The 16,760-nt window shown below is 38.9% G+C and overlaps 1 long non-coding RNA gene across 1 annotated transcript in view; it reads right to left on the bottom strand.

Moving 5' to 3' along the window:
* Positions 1-12,460: 12,460 nt before the first annotated feature.
* The window catches only part of LOC140453290 (uncharacterized), a 36,355-nt gene continuing 32,055 nt past the window's right edge, over positions 12,461-16,760 (bottom strand). Inside the window, exon 5 of the long non-coding RNA XR_011952337.1 lies at positions 12,461-12,781. This is a non-coding gene — a long non-coding RNA (uncharacterized lncRNA). The remainder of the gene's footprint in view (positions 12,782-16,760) is intronic.

Below are 16,760 nucleotides of genomic sequence, written 5' to 3'. Positions count from 1 at the left end.
TGAAACAGAATGTGGTAGTGTATGTTTGCATGATTATTATCAATGTAACGTGTATGGGTGTTGTAGTGTACTAACAATTTAAGATTAAGGGGTATTAAGATCTTTGATGACTAATTGTTTTTCTTTAAGGGGTTAGATACAATGATGCTGTTCTTTTAACAAGATTATGTTATCCTTGTTTTTTTTCAGAAGGAGCATAAATGCAGAGACTCTGGGAGGTCTAGTTTTTGTGAGTATTAGGGTCAATTTATAGCTAACAGACACTGTCTCAGGCAAAAAGCCTTCAAATTTTAAAAGAAGTCTGTACAATGAAAGAAGAGTGGCCGGTTCTCCCAGCTCAGCTTTTCTCTGGTTTGGTTTGGTTTGGGTTTTAGCAGTCTGGCTGTTCAGAACAAACAGAAACAGCGACATGGAAAAAGGTGTTCTATGCCGAATCTCTCTTGTCATCTTTCTCTCTGACATTTCTCCTTTTTGAGATCCTATGTTTAATTTTTCCTTCTTTGCCAAGGGCTGTTTATGGGAATGTTGCAAGTAGCATCATTAAATTGGGATAATCTGTTGGATTTTCAGATATAAATATCTGAAATATCCACTTTACACCTGCTTAAAACAACTAGAAATGTTAGGGACTGGACTACTTTCTTGAAATGTTTTGAAGGGTTCTGGCCTGGTCCATAATTCGTTTTTTTATGCCATTGCATCGTCACTCACTTAGTCCTGCTGGGAGCCTCACATTGTCATCTCATAAATTGCCAACAGCTCAACCACGATAGCCGAAAAGTAAATATACAAGACTCACTGACATTCCTGCACTCTTGCTTGAGAAGGTGGGTGAACCAAACTGAAAGGAGACCTGTTGGTCCTGCAGGTTTTAATTCCCTTGGTGGTGACCAAGCTGGCTATTGCTGGGGTCTCCACTGTTCATTGCAGGGACTTCTAGGATTATTGTCTCGCTGGAAACTGTTGAAACACTGGCAAAAGATTTATGTCACACATACCTGATGTAAGTTTATTCAGATACAAACAGTCTCATTACCAGGACTGAAAACAAGTGGCTCCACTTCAGCCAGTAGTGGGACTCAAGGGAAGCATATATTCAAAATTGGCCAATTAAGTGGTCAATGCAGTCTGTTCCCAAGAGCTGGAATCCTGACCATTACTGAGACTCATTGGCTGGGTACTCTTGAAGAGGAGGAATGGAGCTGAATAATGCTCCTTGGGGCAAGGGTGAGGGAGAGCACTTGGTTTCATAGGAAGTTTCCCAATATAGTGATGGACCTCTTAATGCAAGCACACGCTGTCGGGGCAAGCAGAAAGTGGACTTTAGAAACGGGTAGAGTAAAGTAGTGTTTATTTGTCATTTCTGCCACATACAATTGATGCAGTAAAAATGAGGCAGCGTTCCTCCAGGATCAAGGGTGCTACATGACCAGCACAAATTACACAATTATACACAGCATAAAGTGCATAAGAAGTGCAAAACACACAAATTATAGTGTAACAGAAGAATGACAAATAATAGACATTTTTCTTGCAGCAGTATGAAAGAATTTCAGATGGGAAAGAGTCCAATCATACTGTGCTAAGGACCCTGATGGCCTGGGGGAAGAGACTGTTGCACAGTCTGGCCATGAGAGACCGAATGCTCCACTATCTTCTGCCAGATGGCAGGAGGGAGAAGAGTTTGAGTGAAGGGTGTGTCTTCCACAATGCTGTTAGCCTTTTGGATGCAGCGTGTGATGTAATGTCTGTAATGGAGGGAAGAAAGACCCCAATGATCTTCTCAGCTGTCCTCACCATCTGGTATAGGGTCTTACGATCTGAGATGGTACAATTTCCAAACCAGGCAGTGCTGCAGCAGCTCAGGGTGCTCTCAGTGAATCCTCTGTCGAATGTGGTGAGATGGGGGTTGGGAGTCAGGCTTTCTTCAGTCTGTGCAGAAAGTAGAAATGCTGCTAGGCTTTCTTGGCTAAGTGGCCAATTTATGTGGCCACTTGTTGTTTAACTGGGTTCCTGGTGCCTCACCATCTTGGCACCTTTCCAAAGTGCAGCTGAAACTTCAGCCACATAAGATATATTCTATAATTTAATGCTTAATGCAAGGCTTCATTTTCTACGGTGCCAGGATCAGTTATAAGTTATTGTTACTTTGTCTAAATTCATAACCAATTAGGATTTACTAAAATTCCATATGTTCCATAAGCCAACTGTATTGAATCTAAGTTTGTACTAGACAACAAACAGTAGATTAATTCTTGTGTTCAAGCAACCTTATTTCAATGAATATGTACTTCTTTATCTATACTTCTTAGGAAAGAAGCGAACAAAACAATTTGTTGTTGTAAGAGGAAATGCATGAAGCTTTAAAAATTACAATAGATTTACATTTATTGTGTTCCTTGACTGTCCTTCCCCTCATTTTTGGATTGTGTTTCCTCTGGAAGCTTTAAATTTCTTCCAGTTCATATTATTCGCGATCTTTTAGAAACTGATTGAAAGTCATTGTTCCCCTGAATCTGTGAGATTCCTGTCAAAACACCAGGTTTCTGAGCAATCTACAAATTAGAATAAATTTCCTTCACAAATTCTACATTGCACATTGTGAAGTTCCAAAACATGTCTTTTTCAATTTGCCTGAAGCCCAATTAAAATCCTTTCAGAACTATATATTAAATAAACTGAAAGCTGCTGTCAGATATCACAATATGTATCTATCTTCCATAAACTAAATCTATTTTGAGCTCAATACTTTACAATGACCTGGAAGGAAAGGAAGCAGCCATTACAGAATGGAATCACTAATTTTAACTTTGAAAGGTATGACTCATCCATGTCTTTCTCCAAAAACTAGTTTAATTGAGAAAAAGTGTGTAATGGAACTACTAAGGTTGTTGAATGCATTGGACTGTAAAACTAGAGTGGACAAGCCAGGACTGCTAATAACTCATGACACATTCTCTGCTTTGTGGCAATTGAAAGGTCTGTTTTGATGCACATTCTGACATTAGCTTTCAACAGAAGTTGCATATTGTTGACTTTCATGTTCATTTTTCTGCATAATTGCAAGACAACATATTCCTCTGATCTTGAATGTGATTTTACAATAGGGCCAATGTACAACCCATTAATAACTAACTAAAGCAGCACAAGACAGGAGGCAAAACTGAAGCAAAAAAGAACGATATGGCTCAAGCAGTGTCATTTCTGGAACTTCAGGAACTACAAACAGAGAATGCCATTCAGAATATTGAGCCTGGTCCAACATTCAATTCGACTATGGCTGATATGCAATCCACTCACTAGTCTAGAGAAAACACATCATGATCCATAAATATATTGAACCTTTCAGGGGAGGTGAATTTTGACTATCTATTGTGTGAAAAAATACTTTCAAATTTAAATGACCAAACACTAATTTTAAGATTGTGATTGCCCTTGTTCCAGATTTTCCTTTGGGAGGCAGTAGTTTCCGTGGTAACTAAAATGACAAATCTGTGAAAATGTGACTGTAATATGCCATTAACCTGAACCTGTTGGATGTGATGTCGAGAGGGCACCAAGTTTGTGCTCCCTGCTGATGAATGTGATTGCTGATGTTATGTGTGTTGTAAAATGGCTGCATAAGATCACTTAAAGTAAGTATGCAGCTTTTAAAGGTGGAGATACATTGTGACTGGGTCAGAAATAAATATTTTTAAAAATCATGTGAAATAATCAGCAGAACAACTGACATCAGTGGCAATGGTAAAGGGTTAATGTTTCAGGGAGATAGTATTTCACTGAAGATACAAGTTCAAATCCCACCAGGGCTGATGCGAAAATTTAAATTCAGTTGATGAAATAATTCTGGAATCCGAAATTGATGTCAGCAATGGTGACGATGCAATGATTGCATTGTCGCAAAAATCTATGTGATGCATGAAATTCACTCAATTCAGTTGTCAAGATAATTGCTCGCCACTCACTTCTCAGGACAATGAGGGAGGGGTGATAAGTGCTGACCTAACCAGTGGCATCTACATTCAGTGATTAAAAAGATCTCACTGATGCAGTTCACTCCTTCTTGCATGAGAAGGTGTCACATGAGACATTCAATGCTAACTGGAGCAGGACGAACATTGCAGCATGTCTATTAGGAAGATGGTGTCGGTGCTTATTGCACCAGAAGAGGGCTAAGGCAATGAAGGTGATGATATCCATTCCTTAATCTCCTTCTTCCATCCAAATTGCCCACATCCCATACTCTCTTCTGACTTACAAGGTCAGAAGTCACACAACACTAGCTTGTAGTGCAACAGGCATAATTGAAATCACAAGCTTTTGGAACACTGCTGCTTCATCAGGTGAAGTAGCACCGCTCCAAAAGCTAGCAATTTCAAATAAACCTGTTGGAATATAACCTGGCGTCGTGTGACTTCTGAACTTTGTTTATCCCAGCCCAACACCGGCACCTCCACATTGTGACCTGTAAGCTGTAATTGGTGGAAGTGTGCTGTTCTTATTTTCTTCCTGCCACAATTTCACACTCAAACTGGACACATTGACAGAGTGGAATCCCTTTTGGTTATGGTAGATGGCCAAGCTGACATGCAACCCCTGTACAGTGATGCGCGTGCAGCCACTGGAATCTGGCACTGTTAGGAAACCTTTATATCTAGCAAAGCTGTTTTCTGACTCCATCTGCTTCTCTCTGGCAAAAAAAAAATATTGGTGGCATCCCTTATGTAATAATGGAGGGCAAAGTACAAGATGTGACTCCAACTGGAGCTTGGAAGGATCCTGACACATTTAGGTTTCTCACCATGGTCATTTTCATAGCCTGTGGTGATGCCATCCTTGCTCTCTAAGTTTCAGTTCTCTCTGCAGCAGATGGCTAATATAAGGGAGAAATTAATTATCCTGATGTTATGGAAAGCATTATCTAAGTCAAGACCCTTCTTGTTTACTGAACAGCAGATATCATGCGCATTGTTCCTTGATGAAGTTCAGATTAAGAAGTGCTCATTGAATACCCTGTGGTTCATGACTCCTGTTGAAATCTCTTCCGTATTTCCCACCTCTCTCTCCAAGCAGCTTGTCATGCTCTGCATGGCCTGTATTCATTTTGAAAGTCATGTTGTATTTCAAGGTAAATGGCTTATAAAATGTGCCTGCACACTGTGATCATTGTTTTGGACAGAGAATTGCACCCATAGTAAACAATGAAAAATGACAGAATTTTTTATATCAATTGTATCTGCTTTAAAATAAACTCAATTAGATCATCCCTCAACTTTCCAAACTCAAGGAAATACTGGCCAAGCTAAATATATGGCTCAGAGATTGATGTGGGAACAATAAGTTTCAGTTCATGGACCATTAGTTCCATTACTGAGGCAGAAGAAAGTTGGTCTGGAGGGATAGGCTTCAGTTGGACTGTGCTAGGGCCAGCGTCCTGTCACATTGAATAACTGGACTGTAAGGAATGCTTTGAACTAAATAGATAAGGGATGGGTTCTGGAGAAGGCATACAATGGCTGACAAAGCAAAAGGATATGGCAGCTTTGCAGGACAGTTAATTGGGTAATGATGCCCAGAGTGGACAGCAAGGGACAGAGAATACAAATGTAAAACAAAGCAGCAAATAGCATTAAAGGAGGAGAAATGGGTAAGAAAGTCAAAATGCATGTTGTGTTTAAAGCAAAATAAATTAATTAATAGCGCAAAGAGAGGTTAATAGGTCTGATCCTATAGCCATTATGAAGGCATAGTTACACAGAGTTCAAAGCTAGGAGCTAAATATCCAGGGATGTGTGAATGTTCGAAAGGAAGGTGCTACAAAAGCAGTGGATGATCTGCTACTGATTGACCAGTAATCCTTAGATTCTGGAGAAGTTCTAGAGGGTTAGAAAGTGCCAGTGTAACACCCTTAGTCAAACTGTGGATGAGACAAAAACACAACTCATTATAGGATGTTTAGCAAAATATCTTTCATTGGGGAAGCATTAGAGCATATTACAAAAGACGCAATTGCAGAGTATTTCAGAATATGTAATATAATCATGCAAAGTCAAGATATCTTCATCCAGGGAAATTCATGACTGACAAGGTTTTTTTTTTAAGGAGGAAAAGAGCAGGATAGATAATTGGCAACCAGTGGTCATTTTATATTTGAATTTCCAAAAGATATTTGATAAGATATTCCCCATTAGGCAACTGAATAAGCTATTTCAGAGGGAATGATGATGGATGAAGCAGTTTTGATGTGCACCAGCAGAGTGAGCTGGTCATTATGGGGGTAGAAAATGTTCCATCAATCAAACATTCCTATTCTCCTACTCTCTGTCTTCTGGCTCCCAACCAATCATCAACACAAGTTCAGAAATTTATCTCTAACTGCTGAGTGATTTCCTTTTTGCAAATATTGTAACTACTCACGTGGAACCTTGTCAAATCCTTTCTCATAGCCTACATGGTTACTGTATCAAATAAATGAGAATAATTTGATTTTAAATAGAGTCATAGAGATGTACAGCATGGAAACAGACCCTTCAGTGCAACTTGTCCACGCCGACCAGATATCCCAACCCAATCTAGTCCCACCTGCCATATCTATCCAAACCCTTCCTATTCATATAACCATCCAGATGTCTTTTAAATGTTGCAATTGTACCAGCCTCCACCACTTCCTCTGGCAGCTCATTCCACATACACACCATCCTCTGTGTGAAAAAGTTGTCTCTTAGGTCCCTTTTATATCTTTCCCCTCTCAACCTAAACCTATGCCCTCTAGTTCTGGACTCTCCCACCCCAGAGAAAAGACCTTGTCTATTTACCCTATCCATAGCTCTCATGGTTTTATAAACCTCTAATATAAACTTGTGGGATATTATGAAATGATAGCTTAGTCCCTAATTTTTAAATAGCATTGAATAATAACACTGAATTGTATCCAACTCCTTTGAAGTTTTAAATCTTTCAACCTAGCTGTTGTCTCCCCCATGTACAGTTCATTGAATATTAACACAAAATATGATTTTAATGACCAGCATTGCGAAAGAGATAAGTGGTCACTGTTTCCATCACAGAAAAGTAATTAGAAAGAGCTTATGTGGTGCAATTAGAGTGAAAGGGGATAATGAGATACACTTATTGAACAATAATTTGATGAATAACTAACATTCATAGAAATCTAGAAATCCATTAAGAATAAGAAGAGGCCCATCATACAAAATGTTTACTCTATATACATTTATCAAAATACAAAAGACATGATCAGATGTTGCTGAGGAAACTAATGCATATGGCTATTGATTTCCATTCTATTATCACTTGGAACTGCATATTCTGTTTCCATTGCCTATACAATGATCATGAAGTCAATAATTAGATATAAATTTAAAACTTAAATCAACCATAGTATAATGCACACAGAAGGAGGCCATTCAGCCCCTCAGATCAGTTATGATGGGAGGCTCCTTGATAGACAAGCTGATCTTCCTCCATTGCCTTTTAACTATTTTCTCTTTTGAAAGCGGCTACTGAATCTGCTTTCACCTTCCCTTCAGGCAGTGTAGTTCAGATCATAACAATTCATTGTGTAAAACAGTGTTCCCACATGTTCATCTTTTGTTATTCACCTGAAATCCATGTTACTAAATTCGTGATCACTGATCTCCCTGCCACTGGGAACAGTTTCTCCTTAATCTTTATCAACTAGGTCCATGATTTTGAGCGTGTCTATCAATATTTCCTCTTCGTGTTCTCTGACCTAAGGAACGCAGTCAAGTCTACATCCCAACTCCATGCAAAAACAAATTCTCTTTGTGGTTTAACCAACATTTGCCCTTAACCAAAACAAGCATGTTACTTGCTCATTCATTGAATTGCTGTTTGTGGGACTTTGCTGTACAGAATTGGCAGTCTGTTTACCAACATACTAACAGTACCTGTGTTTTGAAAGTAATTCGTTGGTTTTAAAGTATTTTAGGACCTCAGGAAGCTGTGGTATGTAAATATCTTTCTTTTCTATTAGTTTCCACCTATCGCCATTTTTTTCCAAATGTTAGGTTTTTCTAATATTTCCTGTGTGAATCAGCCTTTTGATCATCGATGCACTGCTTCCAAAATTTGGACTTTTTCATGGACTGGACTTTACAGAGTTCCATGGTTTCTGGGACCTCGCACTGACTGATAGGTCAATGGGAAGCTCACCCATAATTGTAATGTCTGTTCCACAGCAATTTAACTCTGGGAGCAGCATCAATTTCACTTTGGCAGCAGCATCAACTTAACAGCGGTTACAGATGTCCACGTCTGGATGAGTTGTGTCCCAGGCTGCTGTAGGAGACAAGGGAAGAAATTACATGGGCCCTGACCCAAATTTTTAAATTGTGTCTACCACAGGAGAGGTGCCAGAGGTATACAGTGCAGATAATCCACTTCACAAGAAGGATGGTAGAAACAGTTTGGAGAACTATAGGACAGTGAGTCTAACATCAGTGATAGGGAAACTATTGGAGAAAATAGTAAAGAAGAAAAATAATTTCCATTTAGAGAGGTAAGGTTTGATCAGGGATGGTCAGCATTGCTTTGTCAGGGGGAGGTCATCTGTTGGAACTTTACGAGGAAGCGGCCAAGTGTTTGGATGAGGGTGGGACATTACATACAGTTTACATGGGTATTAACAAATGCAAAACTGGTAAAGAAAATGCAAGTTCATGGGATCCAGGTTAACTTGGCCAGATGAATCCAAAGTTGACTTAGTGGAGACAGAGGGTGGTGGTAAAAGGCTGTTTGTGTGACTGGAGCCCAATGTGCAGTGGCATATCACGGGGATCTGTGCATTTTCTCTTATTGTTTGTGATAGTTGGAAACGATGTAGACGAGAATGTGGGAGGGATGAGAAGTAGATTTGCAGATGGTACAAAGACTGGCCGGGTGGTTGACAGTGTTAGGTTGTGGAAGGATACAAACAGATTGGTCAGTTGGACAGATCAATAGCAGATGGTATTTAGCCCTGAAAGTGTGAGTTGATGTCCTTCGCAAGGAGGAATAAAACAAGGGAAAAATCACACAACACCAGGTTATAGTCCAACAGGTTTAATTGGAAGCACACTAGCTTTCGGAGCTAGTGTGCTTCCAATTAAACCCGTTGGACTATAACCTGGTGTTGTGTGATTTTTAACTTTGTACACCCCAGTCCAACACCGGCATCTCCAAATCATAAAACAAGGGAATACTCAATGAGTACTAGGACTTCAGGAAACTCAAAAGAACACCAGGATCTTGGGATGTTTGTTCATAGTTCCCTGAAGGAGAGTTAAAGAGGGTTGTTAAGAAGGTATACAGGACACTGCCTTTATCAGTCAAGGTATAGATTGTGGAAGCAAGGAGGTTACATTGAAGCTGTGCAGAACTTTGGCTAGGCCACAGTTGGAGCATTGTGTGCAGTTCTGGTCACCACTCTACAGAAAGATGTGGTTGCACTGGAAAGGGTGCAGAGGTGATTCACCAGGATAATCCCTGGGATAGAGCAACTCAACTATACAGAGAGCCTGGTTGAGAGGGAACTTGTTAGAGGTGTATAAGGTTATGATGGGCCAGCTATTCTTTTAGTTAGAAAATCAATAATAAGGGAACATAATTTTAAAGTGAAAGGTTTAGAGGGGAGTTGAAGATAAATTTTGTCACCCAAAGGTTGGTCGTGGTGGTGGTTGGGGGGGAGGGGGTGGGTGGGGATTTGGAATACACTGCCTGGGAGGTTAGTTGAGATGGGAAACCTCACAACCTTTAAAAGTACTTGGATGGGCACTTGAAATGTCATAACATTCAAGGGTATGGGCCTGGTGTGGGAAAGCGGGACTGTCGCAAATAGTAATATATTTTAGGGGGCACAAACTCGTTGTACTGTATGCTTCTAAGGGCATTTAGATGATTGGCTATTTCATGACAGTGAGTAGGAGGTGGGTTTAATTGATGAAATAAACTCCTAGGGAGTGGGAGGGAAAAAAAGTAAGGGCAGAGAACACAGGGAAATGTAGTTTCAGAATGTGGTGAGAAATCAGCCTGGGGGAAGTGCTGGTTTGTTGGCAACTGCAAAGTGGTGAACTGCAGAGGCAGTTAAATGTGATCTCACTGTTAGAGACACAAACATCTAATGTCAGCTTGCATTTGTTAGTGGAGGAGAGGATAGTGGAGTCTGAAGTTTAAGGAGATAGCCTATAGTGCAAAAGAAACTATAACTTACACATGAAAATCTGAAATAATGGGGCTCTGGCACAAACTCAATTGCATTCAGTATTTTAAAGTACCATTAGTTTGAAATATGATAGTCAGAGGTGATAGGCTTTTACTTCAAATAAAGACAGGCAAATTCATGACTTTCATCTATTTCTCTGTGTACAGTACATTATGTCTCCTGGTTACCATGCTTTTCTGGTAACCAACCCTTGCCTCCCAACTGAGGCTGTTTCTGCGAAAGGATGTAAACAAGATCGGTTATGTTAATCTACATACTCTGCAATTGTCAATGTTCATCACACAGGAGGTAGTGATTAATGGATCTGGAAAGTGTACTTGAACATTTTAAGAATTGGTTTGATTATTGTTTACAATGAGCTGAATGGAGTGTGGGATGTGATTGAAAGAATTACGATTAAAAATAACCCTCAGGTCGAGGGAACCCCAATCATGTGCCACAATCCAACTCCCTACCCACTTCCAACTACTTTATCCACTACACCCACCACAGTTGACCTTGAGAAAGCTAGTAGCAAAACTTTATTTGAACAGCTGCAGTCTGTATGCTGAAGATACTTTCATGATTCTGTTAGGAAATGATTTGATCCAATCACAATAGTGGAGTAGCAGTGAGTGCCCATGTCATTATGGTATGTGACTTGGGGTAACTTGGAGTTCATGGTGACCCTGCACGTCTCCTGCTCTTGTGTTGCAGGTTGTGGATTTGGGAGTGTTGCTGATGAACTCTTGGTGAATTGGTATAGCGCCTCCTCAAGGTATAGCAAACTGCTGCCAGTGGTGCAGGGGCTGAATGTTTAAGCAATGGGTAGATGAGTAAACCAAGCACCTACATTGTCCTGGATTGATTGGAGCTTCTTGAGCACGTTTGCAGCTGCAATCCGTGGGATAAGAGGATGGTTTTCCACCTCACTGCGACCTGTACTGGAAGGTTTGAGTTAGAAGGAGAGGCTGGAATTTTTTTACCCTGGAGCATAGGAGAATGAGGGCTGACCTGATAGAAGTCTATAATATCATGAGAGGTAGATAGACAATAGCTTTTCCCCATGATAGGGGAGTCTAAAACTAGAGGGCATAGGTTTATGGTGAGAGGGGAGACAAACAAAAGGGGCAATATTTTCATCTAGAGAGTGATGAGTGTCTAGAACGGGCTGCTAGAGGTAGTAGTGAAAGGGAATACAATTTTGTCACTTAAGAAACATTTAGACAAGCACATGGATGGGATGGGTATGGAGGGATATGGATCAAACTCAGGTAAGTGGGATTAGTTTAGTTGTGAAAACTGGACTGCTTGGGCAAGTTGGGCCAAAGGGCCTGATTCCATGCTGTAGACCTCTATGACTCCATGACACTCCTGGCTTGTTGCCGTCGGTAGTTGAGATGATCAGGTGAGTCAAAAGGGGAGTCACTCACCATGCAGCACTAAACATCTGACCACTGTGACAGTCTTAACATTTATGTAGCTATTATAGATCAGTTTCTGGGTCAAGGTGACTTCCAGAAGGTTGATGGTAGAGACTTGGCAATAATAATCCCCATTGAATGTCAAGAGAATGTTTTGTTGGAGATGCTCGTTGCCTGACACTTTTGTTACACAGCTGATAATTTTTACAATGGTATCAATAGTAACAAGATAGAAGAAATTATTTGTTCATCCCTTTGATTTTAATTATTCTCTAGCTGAAAGTAAAGGATATACAGATAAATAACTGATATAAAAACATTAAATATTCAAACATTAACCAGGTCTATAACAGGTGTGCAGCTGTTACACTTTGATCATTGATTTCATTGGCAAGTAATTTTATAACAGCAAGTTTGGGAGTTACTTTTTCATTTTTTGTTTCTTGATAGTCAACTGAGTCATATTTTGCAAGTGCAGTCTCAATTCACTGGAAGAATTAAAGCAGTTTCAAAAACAATACTCCTCCTGACTTTGATTGCAGTTCCAAGAAATTCCTTCCCACGTTTCCATCAGATGCATTACTTTTGTTACTACTTTGGTCATCAGATTTGTTATGATCAATTGCATCAAAATCTAATCACCAGAGTGGAATGTGCAGTATTTGGACATTCCTAATATATAGCTAAAATCCCTGATCAGTTTTACAAAAGATATTAAAAGAAACAGATTTTAGTGAGAACTCAGCTGACTATCTCTAGGGAAACTCTACGTTTGGGCTCTTAATAAAATCAAATATTTAATAAGTAAGTGACATTCAGTTTTTCTATCTGATAATAATGTTTTAAGGCCGTCCTAAAGAGGTCAAACGTACCTGCTGAATCGTGTAAGATCCTGGCATGTGACCAGCCAAAATGGAGAAGGTTCATTTGAGCTGACACTGAACACATTGAGAAATTTCTTCCAGAATATGCCATGGCAAGATGGGGGTGCCTGAGGGAGCTCACAAGGGTCTACCTAACCTTTCAAACAGCACCTGCCCCACACAGGGAATAAACTACAGATCACACATTGGATGTGTTAGTCAGCTCAGAACTCCCTGAACAGAAGTGGAAGTCATCTTCAATCTTGAGGAACTGCCTGAAAAAGAGATGATACTATCGTGATGCAAAAACAATTGTCCAGTAATGTGGATAAAATAAAGACCAGCTTAGAATCAAATCGAGGCCATTTAACCCCTTCAATGTGTTCTCTCTCCCACTGAGATCATGGCCAACCTATATTTCTGAGATTGGGAGTAATTTAGGCTTGCAGTGCATCATAATTCTTTATCCTTCCCGGTGATCATTTTATAGTTGAGAGAGCTGTCACTTCCAAGTCCTGCTTTTGAAAGCCAGCAATACAATATTTGCAATGTCTTGGTCTTTAAGTTGAGCCCTATCTCCAGAATATAAGGAGGAGGTTCGACGTTGGACTGGGGTGGACAGAGTTTAAAATCACACAACACCAGATTGTGGTCCAACAGGTTTATTTGAAAGTACTAGCTTTCGGAGCACTGCACCTTTGTCAGGTAGCCAGTGGGGCAGGATCATAAAACACAGAATTTATGGCACAAGATCATAGTGTCATGCAACTGATACAATATATTGAAGAAATATTGCTACAATACATATCAATGAATTGAAATCTGCAAGCTATTCTAAAAAATGAAAGACTTAACAACAATCTACGTTTGTTCAATATATTGTATCAGTTGCATGACACTATCATCTTGTGCTATAAATTCTGTTTTATGATCCTGCTACATTATCTACATGATGAAGGAGCAGAGCTCTGAAAGCTAATATTTCCAAATAAACCTGTTGGACTATAAGCTGGTTTTATGTGATTTTTTAAAACTTTGCCCAGAATATAAGTCAGTGTGAAAACATTTACAAAGTGTAACATGGTTGATTGTAAAGCAGAATTTGTTAGCCAATCTCAAAATTTCCCAAAATTTCCTTAATGTCATTAGAGTAGCAGTTGAACTTCCCAACACTTTAAGATATTTATTCTGTCAGTAGGCCATCACAGATTATTTAAGATATCAATATAGAGTCATAGAGTCACAGAGATGTACAACATGGAAACAAATACTTCGGTCCAACTCGCCCTTTCTGACCAGACATCCCAAACCAATCTAATCCCATTTGCCAGCACCTGGTCCATATCCTTCTAAACCTCTCCTAATCATATACCCATCCAGATGCCTTTTAAATGATGTAATTGTACTAGCCTCCATTACTTCCTCTGGCAGCTCATTCCATACACGCCATCATCTTCTATGTGAAAAAGTTGCCCCTTAGGTCCCTTTTAAATTTTTCCTCTCTCACTCTAAACCTATGCCGTGTAGTTCTGGACTCCCCCACTCAAGGGAAAATACCTCGTCTATTTGCCCTAACCACGCCCCTCATGATTTTATAATGATTGTTGATGCTATTTTGGTGGGAAACCTTGTACCACATTTAAATGTATAATCTTGTTTTACCTTACTTGAAGGTAAGATGTTCTGCTGTACACATCAACGATAAAAAAAGGCAGGTTTTTTTAAAAGAGTACCATTTTTCATTATACAAGTCACATTCAAAATTTGAAGGTTCATTAAATCAGTCTCTAGGATGATGAAAGCAGGGGCAAATTGGTCAACACCCTCTACGCTTTAGAAGTACGAGGGATGATCTCATTGAATCATATAAGATTCTGAGGGGATTTGATTGGGTTGATACAGATTCCACTGATAAGGGAATCAAAACATAGTGACACGGTATTAGATTAAGAACTCACTATTGAAGACAAAAATGAGGGGAAATAACTTCATTCAAATGGTTGTGAATTTTTGGCATTCTCTTCCCCAAAGGGTTGATGATGCTCCATCATTCGATTCAATTAAGGCTGAGCTTGCACATTGTTTGCACTGGGAATCAAGGGATTTGGGGAACAGGTGGGAAAGTATAGTTGAAGCTGAAGATCAAAAATGATTGCGTTGAATGGCTAGGAAGGTTCAATGGCCATAATGGTCAACCTTTGCACCTATTTTTTGAACAAATATACAATAATCCTAAATTAAATATTTATATTTATACCCTGTTCTTATTTCATATTTGAATTGTGCCCCTGTGTTGAAGAACACTTGTTCTCAGGATGTGACACCATTATCCAACATTTCAAGTTTGAGGAAGGAATTACAAGAAGGGACCTTCACACCGAGGTTATGAAACTCAAACCAATTAAAAACATATTCCTAACAATAGGGGTGGTTCCAGAATTCTGTTTGCATTTAGTGAATGTTTGCATTTTCCATACTTCTGACTTGTGTTTGCAACTCTCTCTACCAAAAGCAAGATACCACAAGAACATTTTCAACAGTAGTCAGCTGTAAAAGCTCACGGTTTCTGACCAGTGAGATTACCAACTCCAAAGAAGTTTGTTTCTTGTTCTTAGTTACATTAAATTCAAAGCACAATGATGTATTAATATCACAGCAGATGCTAATTCTTGAGATACTATACCAAGTTAACCTATGAAACTGAAAGCTCAGCGTTCCTCCAGCGTCAGACAATTTACAAGGTGACCTCGCATGATATCAAGTTGCTGAACTAATGTATGATTCAGCTTTTATAATCAGACTTTCATGCTGAATTTACATTACACTCAATGTAACCCTAATTCACTGTATAACCTTAAATAAGCTTCAGTCCACTGTTCAAGTGTTATTGAGGACAAAATGCAAATATCACTGGGCAAAAGCCCACTGAAATACACAATAAAGTGCATTGACATTTAAGCACTATTGTCTGGGTAAACTCCTTTATATTCGTTGTTACTGGATGGCTCACAAATAACGGGATTTTAGTGATGTAGTCAGCTGTAGGTTATTTAATGTTTCTCAAAGAGGATTTAATATAATAAAGACCAATTATTCTATCTAGTGTTTTGAATACAGATTCTTTATAAGATTAATAGGTACTAAAAATGACATGACTCATTTTCCTTGTTACTCAGAATCTACCGTCAGCTCCATATTATACGATTGATTCAGCTTGTATTTGTGGAATGACTTCTCATCACTTGAATAGCTGTTATAAATACTTATATCATGTTACAGGCCCATTATACAATTTATAAGACAAAACATATCCTCATCCTCCTTTATTATGAATCCTAATGTTAAGTAATTATAATTTTGGTAATTCTCCTTCTCTCTCTCTGTTGAATCATTTCCAAAATGTAGACTAGTCCTCACTACATATTTTAATTGGATATTAAGAATAGATTAGACTGATCTGTACCACTTCTAGGTTTGTTTAGCTGTCCACGTACATGTCTCTATGAATTTATTCAGATTTGATTTGCCCTGTTTCTTTATGTCAAGACTATTGTGTCAATATCATAAGGGTGTCTATTGATTCCTTGATCAAATTGACTCCTTGGCTGAACAAAGTTGTTTTGAGAACATTGAAAAATGTGAACAAATACAAGAAATTGATGAAAGGAGCTTCAACCAAATATGTGAAAATGAACAAATCAGTATTCTATGAACCAAAGAAAGATGTTTGTGAGACATCTGTGTGGCTAAAGTTTATCATCTTAGCTGGTGAGATCTGTTTTTCCTCTTCACAATCCTGATGGAACATTAGCAGAATCATTCTAATTTGGCAATCATCAAAACTGGCTCCAGCAAGAGATCCATGATTTGAGTTGGTACTGAATGAATTAGTGATGCATTTCTCAGTTAATGATGATCTGAGATTACAGAATGAGTTTTCAGGGTCATGAATAAAATCTGAATCCGAAGACTGCATTATGAAATGTAAACGCCTCTTGAACAACTTTTGTTGACTGTACAAAAGGATTTTTGTACCCTTCAGATAAAAACAAAATGAATCTTTACATTAATTAAAACGTTATTTGCTGACAATGAACCTGTGATAGGAATCACATGATTAACAGAAGCGCAGAACAAAGATTTGTGCTGTTGCGAGAAGTTTTCATTATTGTTGACTGACAGGATATTGTAATGTTTTATGATGCTGTTGAATAGGATGTATAATAGAATGTTTTATACTAGAGGGTGGATCAA

This window comes from Chiloscyllium punctatum, chromosome 27 (genome assembly GCF_047496795.1).
Source record: "Chiloscyllium punctatum isolate Juve2018m chromosome 27, sChiPun1.3, whole genome shotgun sequence".
Classification (NCBI taxonomy): domain Eukaryota; kingdom Metazoa; phylum Chordata; class Chondrichthyes; order Orectolobiformes; family Hemiscylliidae; genus Chiloscyllium; species Chiloscyllium punctatum.
The sequence above is the reverse complement of the archived record's forward strand: the minus strand, read 5'-3'. Positions and strand labels throughout refer to the sequence as shown.